Here is a 12,947-nt window from a genome sequence, read left to right as displayed (position 1 = left end):
TGTACAACCATCACCACCATCCATCTGCAGAACGCTTTTCATCTTGCAAAACTGAAACTCTCTCCTCATTAAGCAATCATGCCCTATGATTGAGTCTTTGCCTTGAATTCTTGCCATGCAGGGACACTCGGTGTGTGGCCGGTCACTATTCCCCACACCCACCCACATCGCTACCTTCAGAGGCTCCTGATGCCTGTAGCTCCTAAGACTTTGCAGGGCTGTAAGGTAGGTGTTGGCAAACTGTTCCTGGAAAGGGCCAAATAATAAACTTTTTAGGCCATATGGGTAACTGCTCATCTCTGCTATTGTAGCAGGAAAGCGGCCATAGACAATATGCAAACAAGTGCAACCTTGCCTCAGTAAAACTTTATTTACAAAAGTAAGTTGCGGGCCACATTTGGCCCGGGCTGTAGTTTGCTGATCTCTGCAGGTCTAGAGCAAGAATGTGCCTGCTTCTGGTTGTAGAAAGGTTTTCAGCTTTATTTGTTTTGCTGAATCAATCCCCCTACTTTCAGCCTTACAGAAACTTGATGTTTCTCCTCTGCTGTTACCTTTCTTCTTGTTCACTTTGTCCCTATGGAATATATAGCTTTTCTTTATCCCTCTAGTTATTTCCATGTTGTTTTCAGTAACTGAGATAAATGCGTATGTTTCTTCGATCCACAATTTTTTAAAAGATTTATTTATTTGAGAGAGAGCGAGTGTTGGGGTGGGGGGGCCGTGCGGGGAGGGGCAGAGGAAGAGGGAGAGAGGGTCCTAAGCAGACTCCCTGCTGAGTGTGGAGCCTGACATGGGGGTCTCGATCTCGGCCCTGCGATCACAACCTGAGCCAAAACCGAGAGTCGGTCGCTTAACCGACTGAGTCACCCAGGTGCCCCTCTCTGACCCACAAGTTTTTAAGCTTTTTATTTCAAAATAATTCCAAGCTTACAGTAAAGTTGTTGCAAGAATAGTATAAAGAGTTCCCAAATACTCTTTACCCAGTGGCTAATATACACTGATGTATTTAAGGAATAATATTTTCCTAAGATCACAGATATTCACTCAGAACAAAAATTCAGTTCTCAAAATCAAGATATGTAACATTTATGATCTATCGTTTAATCTATAGACCTTCCTCAGATGTCCCCAGTAAATCCTTTCTAGAACTGTTCCCAACCCAGGGCCCAGTCCAGATAGAGCATTGCAGTTGGTTTTCATGATTCGTTAGCCTTTCAGTGACAAACAGTTTCTCAGCCTTGTTTTGTGTTTTCTGACACTGACATTGTTTTGACACTGACATTTTTGGAGATACGGGCCATTAGCTTCTAGACTGTTACTTTATTTGGCTTTTGACTGATGTTTCCTCATGCGTGCATTTTTGACATAAAGAATCTTGTTTCCTTGATGGTGAATCAGAACTGATCTACGGTTTTTATTTAAAAGCGTCCCCTCCCCCACATTATTTTTCATTCTACCTGATGTCCTTGGAAACTCTCTAGGAGTTTATCCACAGGAACAGCCTTTGTTCTGGTTTTTAAAAATATAGAAGATATCCTGGCGGTCACATTATACCCACCCTTTTGCTTCATAAACCCTTGGGTGGCTTTTGACCAAAAGCAGTGGAAATCTGTCCGAAGTTTGCCCTGCCGAGTTGGACTCTGGCTTATTTATTTACCGACTGCCTAGATACAGGTTGTGCTTTGAAATATCTCCACTATCGGGGCGCCTGAGTCGTTAGGCGTCTGCCTTCGGCTCAGGTCATGATCCCAGGGGCCTGGGATCGAGCCCCGCATCGGGCTCCCTGCTAGGCGGGGAGCCTGCTTCTCCCTCTCCCACTCCCCCTGCTTGTGTTCCCTCTCTCGCTGTGTCTCTCTCTGTCAAATAAATAATCTTTAAAAAAAAAAGAAAGAAAGGAAGCAGTATCTCCACTATCTTAGAGTTCATATTCTAATGCTGGACGGATGCCCTAACCAAGGAGGAGGATGTTAGGATAGAGGCATGAGCCCTGAGGGTACGATGTCACTGCGGTTATTTTATAAAAAAAAATACCCGCTTTGCTGAAATATAAATCACATACTATACCCTCTTAAAGTGTTCGAATCAGTAGTTTTCAGCATATTCACAGGGTTGTGGCTGTGCGGTCATCACCAAGATCTAATTTTAAAATGTTTTCATCATTACTGCTGTTTTAAGAATAACAGCAAATTCGAGTCCCTTGGTGAAATGGCCAGAGCTTCTGTTTGAAAGATTTGGGGGAAGGATTGGGGGTGGGTAACAGAGGGCAAGTTTTGAAGGAGTACAGAGATGCCCAGGACCGCAGGGTGACAGAGGGCTTTTGCAGGAGGGTGTAGAATGAAGGCGCGGGGCACTGCACGTCCTGCACGTCGGCCGCAGGAAGGCATCCTGTCCAGGGCTGCGGCACGAGCCAAGGCCCGGAGGCGGCGATGAGTCGTGCGTCCGCCGGCCAGAAGCAGCCCCTCTCCCTGAAAGGCAGAGTCCCGGGTCCGGGTGAGCGGCCAGGCCGGAGGCGGGTCCCCAGCATTCCGCCCCCCCCCGACGGGCCGTCTGCCGACTGAGGCCCGAGGGTGCCGGGCGTGGGGACAGCCGCCTCCTGGGCGCATTACAGGCGCTGGGGGTCTCGAGGAGGAAAGCAGGGCCGTCCCCGGGCGGAGGTCTGCGATCAGTGCCCGTGGGACGAGTCAGGGGAGCCCCAGCCCCCACCCCTTCCGTGTCGGCGCCGCAGACCCGGGTCCTCGCTGGGAAGACCTGGGGGCAGCTCCTGCCTCCGTGCAGACGACTGGGTTTGGACTTAAGTTGCCCAGCGCGCCCGGCCCCACACGTGTGCGAGGTGCAGGGGCAGCGAAGTCTGCAGGGAAGAAACGCGAAGGACACCTCCGCCCCCGGAGTCAGCCGACCCAGGGGCTGCCCCAAACTGCTCCAGGTCCCTAAACGCCTCGGCTCCGAGTCTGCACCCGGGGCCGCGGGCCGCACTTGGAGGCGCCGTCTTCCAGCAGGGGCGCAGCCCGGGAGCGGGTGACCCGACCGGTAACAGGGGCGGGACGGGACTGAACCGGGTCCTCCGGAGGCCCTGGGCCCGACCGCGGACCGCCCCTCGGGGGCCGAGCCTGGGCGGGGTCAGCGCGGGGTCGCCCGAGCCAGCAGAGCGGGAGTGCAGGGGACCGCGCGCCCGCCGCTGCCGCCGGAGCCTTGGGGCCTGGAAGCCGACGACTGTAAGGGGGCGCGGGGGCGCGGGCGGTTGTGGGGGTGCGGGGGGCCGAGTGTGGGGGCGCGAGGGGTGAGGGGGGCGACTGTGGGGACGCGGTTCCGGAGGGGCGAGGGGGCGAGTGTGGGGACACGGTTGCGGGGCGCGCGGTTGCGGGGGGCTGGGTGTGGGGGCGCGGGCGGCAGTGGGACTTGCAGGCGTGACTTGCTCACGCCTCGGGCCCCCGGGGCTGCAGGAGCGCGCGGCTGGGGAAGAGGCCCGGGCAGGCCCTGCGAGCGCGCTCGGGCAGAGGAGGGGGATGGGAGGGACAGGGAGGGGCGGGGGGGAGCGCGGCGGGGGTCCCCAGGCCCCGCACTCCCCGAGAGTCTTGCTTCCAGGGTGCATCGCGCCCCGCAGTGAAATGCCCTTGTTTGTCGCCGGAGTCCTAAAAGCTGTGTCAAATCTCGCGGTTGGAGTGTGCTTTCCTGCCCTCCGTGTCCGCCGCCCGGTTCCCCACCACCACCACCACCACCGCTCTTCGCCCGGGAGAGCAGGCCTGCCCGCCACGCAGCCGGGGGGACACCTGGGCACAATCCTGCTGTGCTAAGGTTGACCTCTTCCTCTAAGGCTGCGTGGCCCGCTTGCCCTCCCGCCCCCACGGTGTAAGCGTCGGGTTCCGCGAAGCCCGGATCTGCCCTCGCGCCTGCACCGACAGACCCCCTCTCCGGCCCTGGCAGCCTGCGACGCTCTGCAGCCCGCACCCGGGAAGGGGGGAGCTGGGGGGCGTGCATTTGCCACCTCTGCCCTCAGCTCAGCCTTTGCTCGGACTGGTGAGCTGTGTGGGAAATTGCCCGGGACGTGGGCCTCCCCTGAATGCAGCTGCGCTGAAGATGAACATTCTCAGGAAGCGTCCTGGCTCCAGAAAGTAACGTCGTCTGCTGGGAGCTTGCTTCCTTCAGGGCTAGCGCCGCCGCGGCTGCTTTAGCAAAACGTTCCGGGATTGTTCGGCAGCGGCTTCCCCCCAAATTTCCACACCTAGGAGGGCCGTGGAGGACCGGTGTGTTTCCCTGGGAGGCGTGGGCGGTGCTCGGGGACCGCCGGCTCTGCCCTGGGCAGGGGGCTGCGGCGGAACGTGCCCTCACGAGGCGGGCAGGTTTAGGAGGCAGAGGCGGACATAAAATAAACTTGTAAAATTTAAGTGCGTCAGAAGACAGTAAAACCCTGGAGAGGGAAGGGGTGTCAGGTGAAAGAGAAGCCGCGGTTGAGAGGTGATGTCTGAATAATTCTGAAGAGTGGAGAGTGGCAGATTGCCCTCGGGGACTGTGCACCAGGCTGAGGGAAGAGCGAGAGCAAAGGCCCTGGGGCAGGAGAGCTCCTGGCACAGACGACCTTGATCCGTGTTTTCTGAGTGTGGGCCTGGCTGCCACCAGGGCCTTTGGTGTGAGTGACCTCCTGTGTAAATAGCACTGGCCCAGCTTGAGCGCGAGAGGACTCGGGAAATTTCTGCGCCTGCCCCCACCCCCCACCCAGCGCCAGGAAGGGAAAGACCTCCAGAGACACACAGACAGTAGCTGCTCAGCAGGGTAGCCAGAGTGAACCTCAAGGCCATCTGCTGCAACCTGTGTGCCCCCATGGGCCTAGGGCCTTTTGCCGGGGTGTCTCTTCGAAGTGGCCAAGTGCGCTTGGGCAGAGGGGCCTGTCCCGGGCTCCCACTGCCGCTGACAGGGAGCCCCGGCCATGGACGCACGAGCCCGATAGACCCCAGGCTTAGTAACCGCTCCCCAGGCACCCAGACTCTCCTCTTCAGCGTCCTGGCCCGGGCCCAGACCCAAGGTGGCACGGGGACGGCCAGACTCCATTTCTCCATTCTTGAGTGGAGGTGCGCAGAGCCGCGGAACACAGCCGGGCACACAGAATGAGGGGGGGCCACTGTTGAGGGGATCACGCCAAGGACGCGCACTGGGCCCGGAGGACCACAGGAAGCGCGGCCAGCTGTGGGTTTGCGGGGCCCCTGGAGCTCATGCCCCAACCCACCTCTGGAAGGGCCCTCAACCCCGAATCCTCAGCAATTGTTTTCGCTGAGGTAATACAGTGGTGCGGAAGGCGAGTTGGCCTAGAAAGAAGAGGGGACGCGTGTCCTACCTGTGCCATCCATATGTCCCTCCCCCCCCGGACCTCACCCCTAAAATGAGGGGGTTGAGCTGTTCAGTCTGCAAGGCCCCAGAGCTCTAGTATCTGACAACTGTGCAGTTAAGAAGTCCAAATGGACCTTCAGGGAAGGAAACGTGTCGGTGGGGAGCGGTCAGTTTTGATGGGGCCTGGGGGGACCCTGCCGCCTATGGAGGGCAGGAGGGCAGCTGCAAACCCTCGGACAGAGGGTGGGGGCTCAGGATTGAAGCAGCCCAGCTGGCCCCCTGGTCGCCACCCACCCCCCTGTGGGTGTTCCTGCGCTGGGCCCTGCACTCCAGGGTGCTGTGTGGGTAGGGTTGGGGGTGCAGCAGGGAGAAGGCCCCCGAGCAGTTCCCCAAGAGGGGACCCAAGTTTTGCCAAGGAGCCAGCCACCTGCCTTCCCTAAGGAGAGAGGAATGGTGCGCGCTCCGGGAAAACCTCCCTCTCGCCGAGGAGAGCGCGGGCGCGCAGGGCGCGGGCGTGCAGTCCCATCCTTGGTTATATAATCAAACACACTCGGTGCAAACCGAGTTCAAACTGGGGTTTTCACTTCCATCAAGGTGTGTTTACTTTCCTGAGGGAGGTCATGGTTCACCCTTCCTCACCCTCTGAGGTCCAGCGCAGGCCCTCCCCCAGCCGGGCTCACACACCTGGCGTGGACACCCCACTGTGTCCAGTGCGTGGGTGCGTGGTCCCGCTGCTGCAAAGCCTCCCTCTCCGAGGCCTCGCCGGAGGTGCTCCCATTAGGGGACAAAAGGTTCTTGTCTCCGAGGAGCTCAGAGACGTTCCAGAAGATTCTATAGCTGACCCACAAAGGAGGACCATGGGAGGAATAGGAGGTCCCCGGGTCGGGAACAGTTTTTGCCGCCCTTCCCTTTGGGGAAGATTGATAAATACACTGAATTCAGTTGTCTTCTTGGACCCGACGCAGTGACATGTGCAGCTCAGGGAGTCTGACTCTCTTTCCAAGTCTTTGGGGGAAACATGGATGTATTTTTCCGCTTTCCAGTTTTTGGTGTTTTTGTTTTTTTTTTTTGCCTACTTGCTGGACCACGTGGTCGCTGCAAGGCAGCAGCCAGCAGGCCCAGCCACCATGCGCGGAAAGGTGGCAGGTCCTCGCCCGGGTCTGCGCCCGCCTCCCTCCCTCCAAGGCAGGCTGCTGTGTCCGCCAGGACCTTCCACCGTACTCGAGAAGTCTTTTTAGCCTTTTGCAACTTTTTATTCCTTTCTGCTACCCAGACATTGCCGCAAGCAAACTAACACCCACCAAGATACCAACAGCCCAGAACATTCCTGGATGGGGCCTTTCGCCACATTCCGGAGGAGAAAGCCGGCTTAGGTTACTCAGCGAGGCCCCCGGCCCGGCCAAGGGCGCTATCACCTTACACAACAACATTGAGGAAGCTTCCAGACCAGGGAGCACATTGTTGAGGGTTGGCCACCCTGAGGGGCAGAGGGAAAGGAGATCGAGTATGCGCATGACCGCATTTCAGCCTGCAGGGCCCATTCCTCTGAATGGGATGCCAAGTGTTGAAATCCCACGCAAGGTAAATTGCTTTTCCTCAGAGGCAGTGACCTGAGCTCTGCTCGGGGCTTTTCTCTTGTAAGGTAAGGCCAGTGGAGAACTGGCCCGGTCTCCTGGGGCAGCCCAGGAGAGGGAGCAGGGCCTCCAGTGACCCCGGGGCCCCCTGCGTTACTCAGCCCCAGGCCTGCGTGGAGGGCTATGTCCATGGGTCTGTGTGGGCCTCTGCTCGGCAGCTAAGTCTGCATTCCCCGGGCCCTCTCCTGAGGTGCTTGGGGTCGGCCGGCCCCGCCATTGGCCCTCCCTTGTCCCACTGCTGGAGAGGCAGGCTGGGCACCCCTCACTTTCTGCCGTCCCTCCTCCGAGGACCACCACTCAGCTCCCCATCTCGGTTCGGGAAGCACTTCCTCAGGGAAAGTGCTGGATAAGGACATGGGTCGGGGTGTTCTGGGGACTGACAAGCAAAGTGAGTGCCCGCGTAGGTGACTCTCTGAATACCCCCAGTTCGGTGAGGCCTGGAGAGGTGGGGTCACTGGCCTGGAGTGGGCGGCAGGGCCAGGACCGGAGGCGGGCAGCCAGCGCCTGACCAGCGGCCGGCTGGCTCCCGGCTCCGAGAACACTCCATCCGACCAGCAACACCAGTCATGTTCTGTCTATGCAGAGGCACGAATAGTCGGTTTGGGGGGTGGGGGACAGGCCGCATGGCAGGTGGCGACGAGCCTCCACCAGGCCAAGAGCAGGGCTCCCCCCAAGAAGCCCGCACCCTGCCCCACACTGTGTTTACTGCTCTTTCCTTCTGCTTGGTTTTTGCCTGCACTCGGGGCTGGCTCCAGGCTGCTGTCCCAGGCTGTTCTCCAGGCCCCGGGGCGGGGTGGGGGGACAGGGGGGCAGGGCGTGCTGCTTGGCGGCTGTCCCGGGCCTCGCCCATCGCCCACTCTGAGGCCCCATCGGCCACCGGGGTCCGGGGGAAGGTCTGTGGGGGCAGAGGCTGTGCAGGGCCGGGCGGGGTGTACCCCCCTCCCCGCTCCGTCCGGCGCCAGCCGCGCCCCCAGGGTGCTCTCGGCCCCAGGGAACTTCGGGAAGCCCCTTGGCTGGGGCGGTGGCTGTCAGCAGTGCCTGGGTGGCAGAACATTCCCGTTCTTCCTGCCTTGGCAGGCCGGCCCTGCACCGCAAGGGAAACCATCTGTTTGTCCCTCCCCGCTGATGTCCTTTTGCCTTCGCCCAGGCAGGCGCGGCCAGACTGGGGAGGGCGGCCAGGGGCCTGGGCGGGGAGCGCACGCAGACCCCCAGTGCCACCTCTCTGCCTGGCCTGGTGTCAGGGGGGCCCGTGGTGTCTCCGTGTCCCCCCCACGCCTCTGCCCCAGAGTTCTCTGTCGAGACACACTCCCCCCAGAATTGGCTGAGGTTCTCCCTCTCATGTGAGTGTGAGTCACAGGAAACCATCAGGGCCACGGGGGCGGAGGGCGGAGTCCCCCAGGGGTGGCAGAGCTGGGCCCCCTCCCAAGAGCAGCCTGGGATGCCCTGGCCCAAGGCCAGACGGGTAAGTGCAGGGCCCGGGTTGGCTGCTACTCTCGGTGAGTTCAGGAGCACTTGCTGATGGTGGGGTTCTCCCACCTGCCTGGGTGTGAGGGAGGGGGCCTCTGAGAGCACAGGCTGGCAGACCCCCCACCCCGCTGCCTTCAGCGGGGTCCTGAGTCTGATCCTCATCTGTTTAGATCCAGAACCCCGAGATCTGCAGTCTGCCTGGCGTACTGGCGGTCCACTCTTCCTTCTGGGGGAAATCTGCCATGGCGCCCCCTGCCACCTACCCAGCCCTCTCCCTGCATCTCAGATACAGGGGGCCTTCATCTACAGAGTACGCTGAGAAGTGGGTCCTGTATGATTCCTCGGGGAGCATTCAGCCATCTCTTGGTTCCAAAGTTCTAAAAAGTTTCAACACCGTCATTCGAAGAATCGTTAAACTCATTCATCCGACGGATACTTCTGAGCATCCAGGGCACGCCAGGCAGTGGGGACCCGAGGGGAGCCGAGGCAGACAGGGTCTCGACCAGCAAGGAGCTTCCTTCCAGTGGGGGCGGCCCGTAGCGCAGAACCTTGAACAAACGTGACCGTGACAGGAGCTAGGGTTGGGAGGCGCACCGAGCTGAAAGAGGTCAGGCTAGGCTGCCGGGAGAAAGGACACTAGATTTGAAATCTGAAGGAGGAGTGGGAGTTAAGCAGCTGAGAAGGGGAGGGAAGAGCAGACTGAGGAACGGGCATCGGCCCAGCAGGAGGAGGGAGCGTGGTGAGCCCGAAGGACCCCAAGAAGGTGGGGGTTGGGCCCAGAGAGGGCGAGGAGGGGAGAGGTGGGCAGCCCAGACCACAGGGGCCCTTGAAGGCCGAGCCGGTGTCCCTCTGTTCCAAGGGCAGTGGGAAGCTATTCGAGGGTTTTAAGGAGGGATGGGATGCAAGCGGGTTGAAGGTCACTCTGACTGCAGAGGATGGGGGGGGCAGCACACGTGTGAGGGGACAGGCCGGGGCTTTGCTTTGGTCCAGGGGAGGTGGTCACGGAGGTGGACTCGAGACTATCTTGGAGGTAGAGCTGCTGGAACTTGCCGATAGGTTGCATCCACGCGGGTGGAACGCAGGAGGGTTCAAGGTCATGGTCTGGGCCTTTGGCGCGGCGCTCGGAAGGTGGGTAGTGCCCGCCATGGTGAGCGGGAACCCCGGAAGAAGACGAGATCACGGTACAGTTGCAGATGCACCTGGGGAGGCTTTGAGATCCTTGGGAGCAGGCGTGTTGGCAGGGGGGCGTTGGGGTCTAGGTTAGAACCACGCACGTGTCTGTCACCCGTGCCGGCAGGGGCCACGCGCAAGGAAGGGACGGCCCCGTTTGGACACAGGATCTCTGGCAGCCCAGCCTGCCCTGTTCACCCATTGGCTTCACATTTCCACCAGGCCTGTGGCCCGCAGAGGCCCCCGGGCTTCCAGATTGTCCTTTATCCCGACGGGGTCTCGGCCACCAGGAGGTCACAGAACGGGACCCCAGCCACAGCTGCGTGAGCGTGTTCTGTGCGGCTCTGGCCCGGAGACAGCGTCCGACTCACTGTTGACACCGAGTCACAGGGAAGACTCTCCGTCACCCTTATGGGTTTTCCTGTTTTAAAAAATGTACGATTATGTTGTTTTTGACTAGATAGTACATGCATTTGGTAAAAGATGATTTTTTTTCAAGGTACAAAAGCTTATTTAGTGCAAGACTGTTCCCTCATGGGGCCCCTGGTAGCTCAGTCGGTTGAGCATCCGACTCTTGGTTTCGGCTCAGGTCCCGATCTCGGGGTCGTGGGATCGAGCTCCATGCTCGGCGTGGAGTCTGCTGGAGATTCTCTCTCTCCCTCTGTTCCTCCCCTGCTTAAATCGTAAATAAAATCTTGGGGCAGTCACTGTTGCCAGCGTCTGGGTGAATTCCCAGACTGTCCACAGCACGTTGTGTCCTTTGGTCAACACGGTGGTACCTGCCGCTCTCACTTAACTATCAGGGAGATCTTTCTGGAACTGCAGGTAAGTGACCTTCTGCATAGTGTAGGGAAGGAAAAATTTTTCCTCTACCCTCAGGGTCTTCAGCTGGACTAAGAATTCAATTTACACAAGACAGATTAACCAGGAGAAAAACCCCAAAGTTTTATGACCTGTGCACGGACGTCCAGTAAAGACACTGGGGCCTGGGACGCCTGGGGGGCTCAGTCAGTGAAGCATCTGCCTTCGGCTCAGGTCATGATCCCGGGGTCCTGGGATCGAGCCCCATGTCGGGCTCCTTGCTCTGAGGGCAGTCTGCTTCTCCCTCTCCTGATCTCCCTGCTTGTATTCTCTCGCTTGCTCTCTCTCAAATAAATATGAAATCTTTAAAAAAAAAAAAAAGACATTGGGGCCCAAAGAAATGACCAAGGCAGACAGTTTTTATACTTTTGAGACAGAGACAATCAATGTGTGAGGAATTGACAGGATCAAGAAAACAGGCATTTGCGAGCCTTAATCAGGGGAATTCTAATCAGGATTTAGACCGCGGCTAGTAGATTAGAAACACAGAACACGGCCTGTTTCTACCACTTCCTCGGCTCTCAAGTCCTCATCTCTGGCGGTAAGGGTGTCTTTCTACTTCTTACAACAGGAAGGGCATTTTCCATTTGGGAGGCTTGTTTTCCTGCTTTCAGGGGGACACAGGAGGGTCTGAGGGCTCTCGCACCAGCTGCTTCCTAAGTGACTTTTATTTAAAATCATCACAATGCCAAAGGGGCACATTTGGGGCGGCTGGCCCTAAATTCGTTCAATGAATCCGTCACAGCTTATTTCCGTCCCCAGCTGATGGACATTCAGGTTGTTTCCAGTCTTACCCTTTTACCGAGAGGGCAGGGGGAGAAAACCTGCAGCAAATACTCTTGTGCATAAGACATTTGATGACAACGCAGGTTCCATGTTCTGGGGAGAGAAATCCCAGCGTGGAGTTGCCGGTCACACGTGGTTCACATTTTGACAGATGTCACAGAATTGCCTTTCATGTAAAGAAGCAGCCGAGTGGGAAGACACCCTCTCTTGTCCTCGAGAAGGATGAGGGCGCAGGTTCCATGGACTCCCCGCCCACCACTGCATTGTGTCTGCCCTTGGAGAACGTCCCTTCTCTGTAGTCCGGCCACAGGACGATGTTTATTCATCGGGTACATGTCTCAGCCAGGGAGCGCGGATACAGCAGTGAAACTTTTGAAGACTGAGTGTTTCTTGTTGAGAGAGTGCCCACAGGGAGGACTGGGTATATTTTCTTTTCCCCCCGACTTTCACAATTCGTGAGGATTGATATAATACAACAGAGTGACAGTGGCTCAAACAATAAAGAAGTTTGTTCCCCTGTCAGCCAGAGGAAGTTTGGAGTAAGTAATCCAGGACTGGGCCACTGGCGCCACGGTCAGCGGGAACCCGTCATCCCCATCACTGCCCCAGCGCTGACCTCTCTCCTCAAGATCCCCTCCTGGCCCAAAATGGCTACCAGGGTCCAGGCATCGCATCTGTATCCCCAGAAGCATGAAGGAGGAAGGGGAAGGGCAAGAGGTGCACGCTTCCCAGCTGAGTCAGCGCCCTTTACGTGGTCTGCCACACACGTGCAGGACCCATGCACCCTCGTGCAGGTGGCGCACTGTGGGACCCGAGAGATGCCATGTAGGTCACCCACATCGTGGATTTGCATGTTTGCTTACAAATACTTTCCATCAGATGACAATGAGGCATCTTATGACCGAAGCAGTACAGTAGGTTAATTTTCTGATCGCGTTTTGAAGAACGGGCGTCTTTTCCCAATTCATACCCAGTGCTGTCGGCGCCGCGGGTGGCTCTGCCCCAAATACACTTACGGCTCTTCGTCGGCACCTAATCCCTCCATCAGAGGGAGCTGCGGGGAGGGCCAAGAAGCGTAGCGTTTAGCTGGGCTTTGCCGCTAAAAGCAAACTCCTGAGCCGGGAAGGAAGGGCGGAAGGTCGCTGGCGCCGCGGCGCTGCCTCAGTCCGGGCGCATGTTTGCTGAGCGGCCAGCTCGCTGCAGGCCGCGGGGGCACAGTGCTGGGTCCCCAGTAACCCGACCAGCCCACCTTCTTCTCACGCAGCCATGCCGTGCCCATTTCCTTACCTCGCTCCTGAGTCCCGGCTCCCGGTCTACAGAAGGGGCGCCTGAATGGCAATCCTGACTCTGAGTTACAACTCCCGGCGTCGTCCTGATGAAGTAACACGTCACAGAAGGGTGGGGAGGGGACAGACACGAGAGCCGCACCCCGGAGCTCTCCCCTGTCAGCGCTGGCACTGCCCACGTGGGGGCCCTCGGGGCTCCTCGCTGCAGGTGCGCTGCCGGCGGACCCCGGGGTATCCCTCCAATCCGCTGCCTCCTCGTGAAGCCTCTGTGGCCAACTTAACCACGCCCACCTTTGCTCGCTTCTCCACCTGCGTATGTGTATCATTGTGCCCATCCCTGGGAGGGTGTCAGGTGTCCATCAGCACGTCTGTCCTGCTGGAGCCTGGGTGCCTGCTCACTCCCTGTGCCTGCAAAGAACCCGGC

The 12,947-nt window shown here is 58.5% G+C and overlaps 1 protein-coding gene across 2 annotated transcripts in view; it reads left to right on the top strand.

Moving 5' to 3' along the window:
• Positions 1-12,947, top strand: part of EPHX1 (epoxide hydrolase 1) — a 59,312-nt gene that overhangs the window by 25,046 nt on the left and 21,319 nt on the right. The window contains exon 1 of one of the 2 annotated variants that reach the window (XM_032393906.1): positions 2,570-3,212. The exons of the other annotated variant lie outside the window; for it this stretch is intronic. The gene's annotated coding sequence lies outside the window, so the exon portion shown is untranslated. Of the gene's footprint in view, positions 1-2,569; positions 3,213-12,947 lie in introns of those variants that run through there. 2 annotated transcript variants of the gene reach the window in all.

The sequence above is a fragment of the Phoca vitulina genome, unplaced genomic scaffold (assembly GCF_004348235.1).
Source record: "Phoca vitulina isolate PV1807 unplaced genomic scaffold, GSC_HSeal_1.0 scaffold78, whole genome shotgun sequence".
Taxonomy (NCBI): Eukaryota; Metazoa; Chordata; class Mammalia; order Carnivora; family Phocidae; genus Phoca; species Phoca vitulina.
The sequence above is the reverse complement of the archived record's forward strand: the minus strand, read 5'-3'. Positions and strand labels throughout refer to the sequence as shown.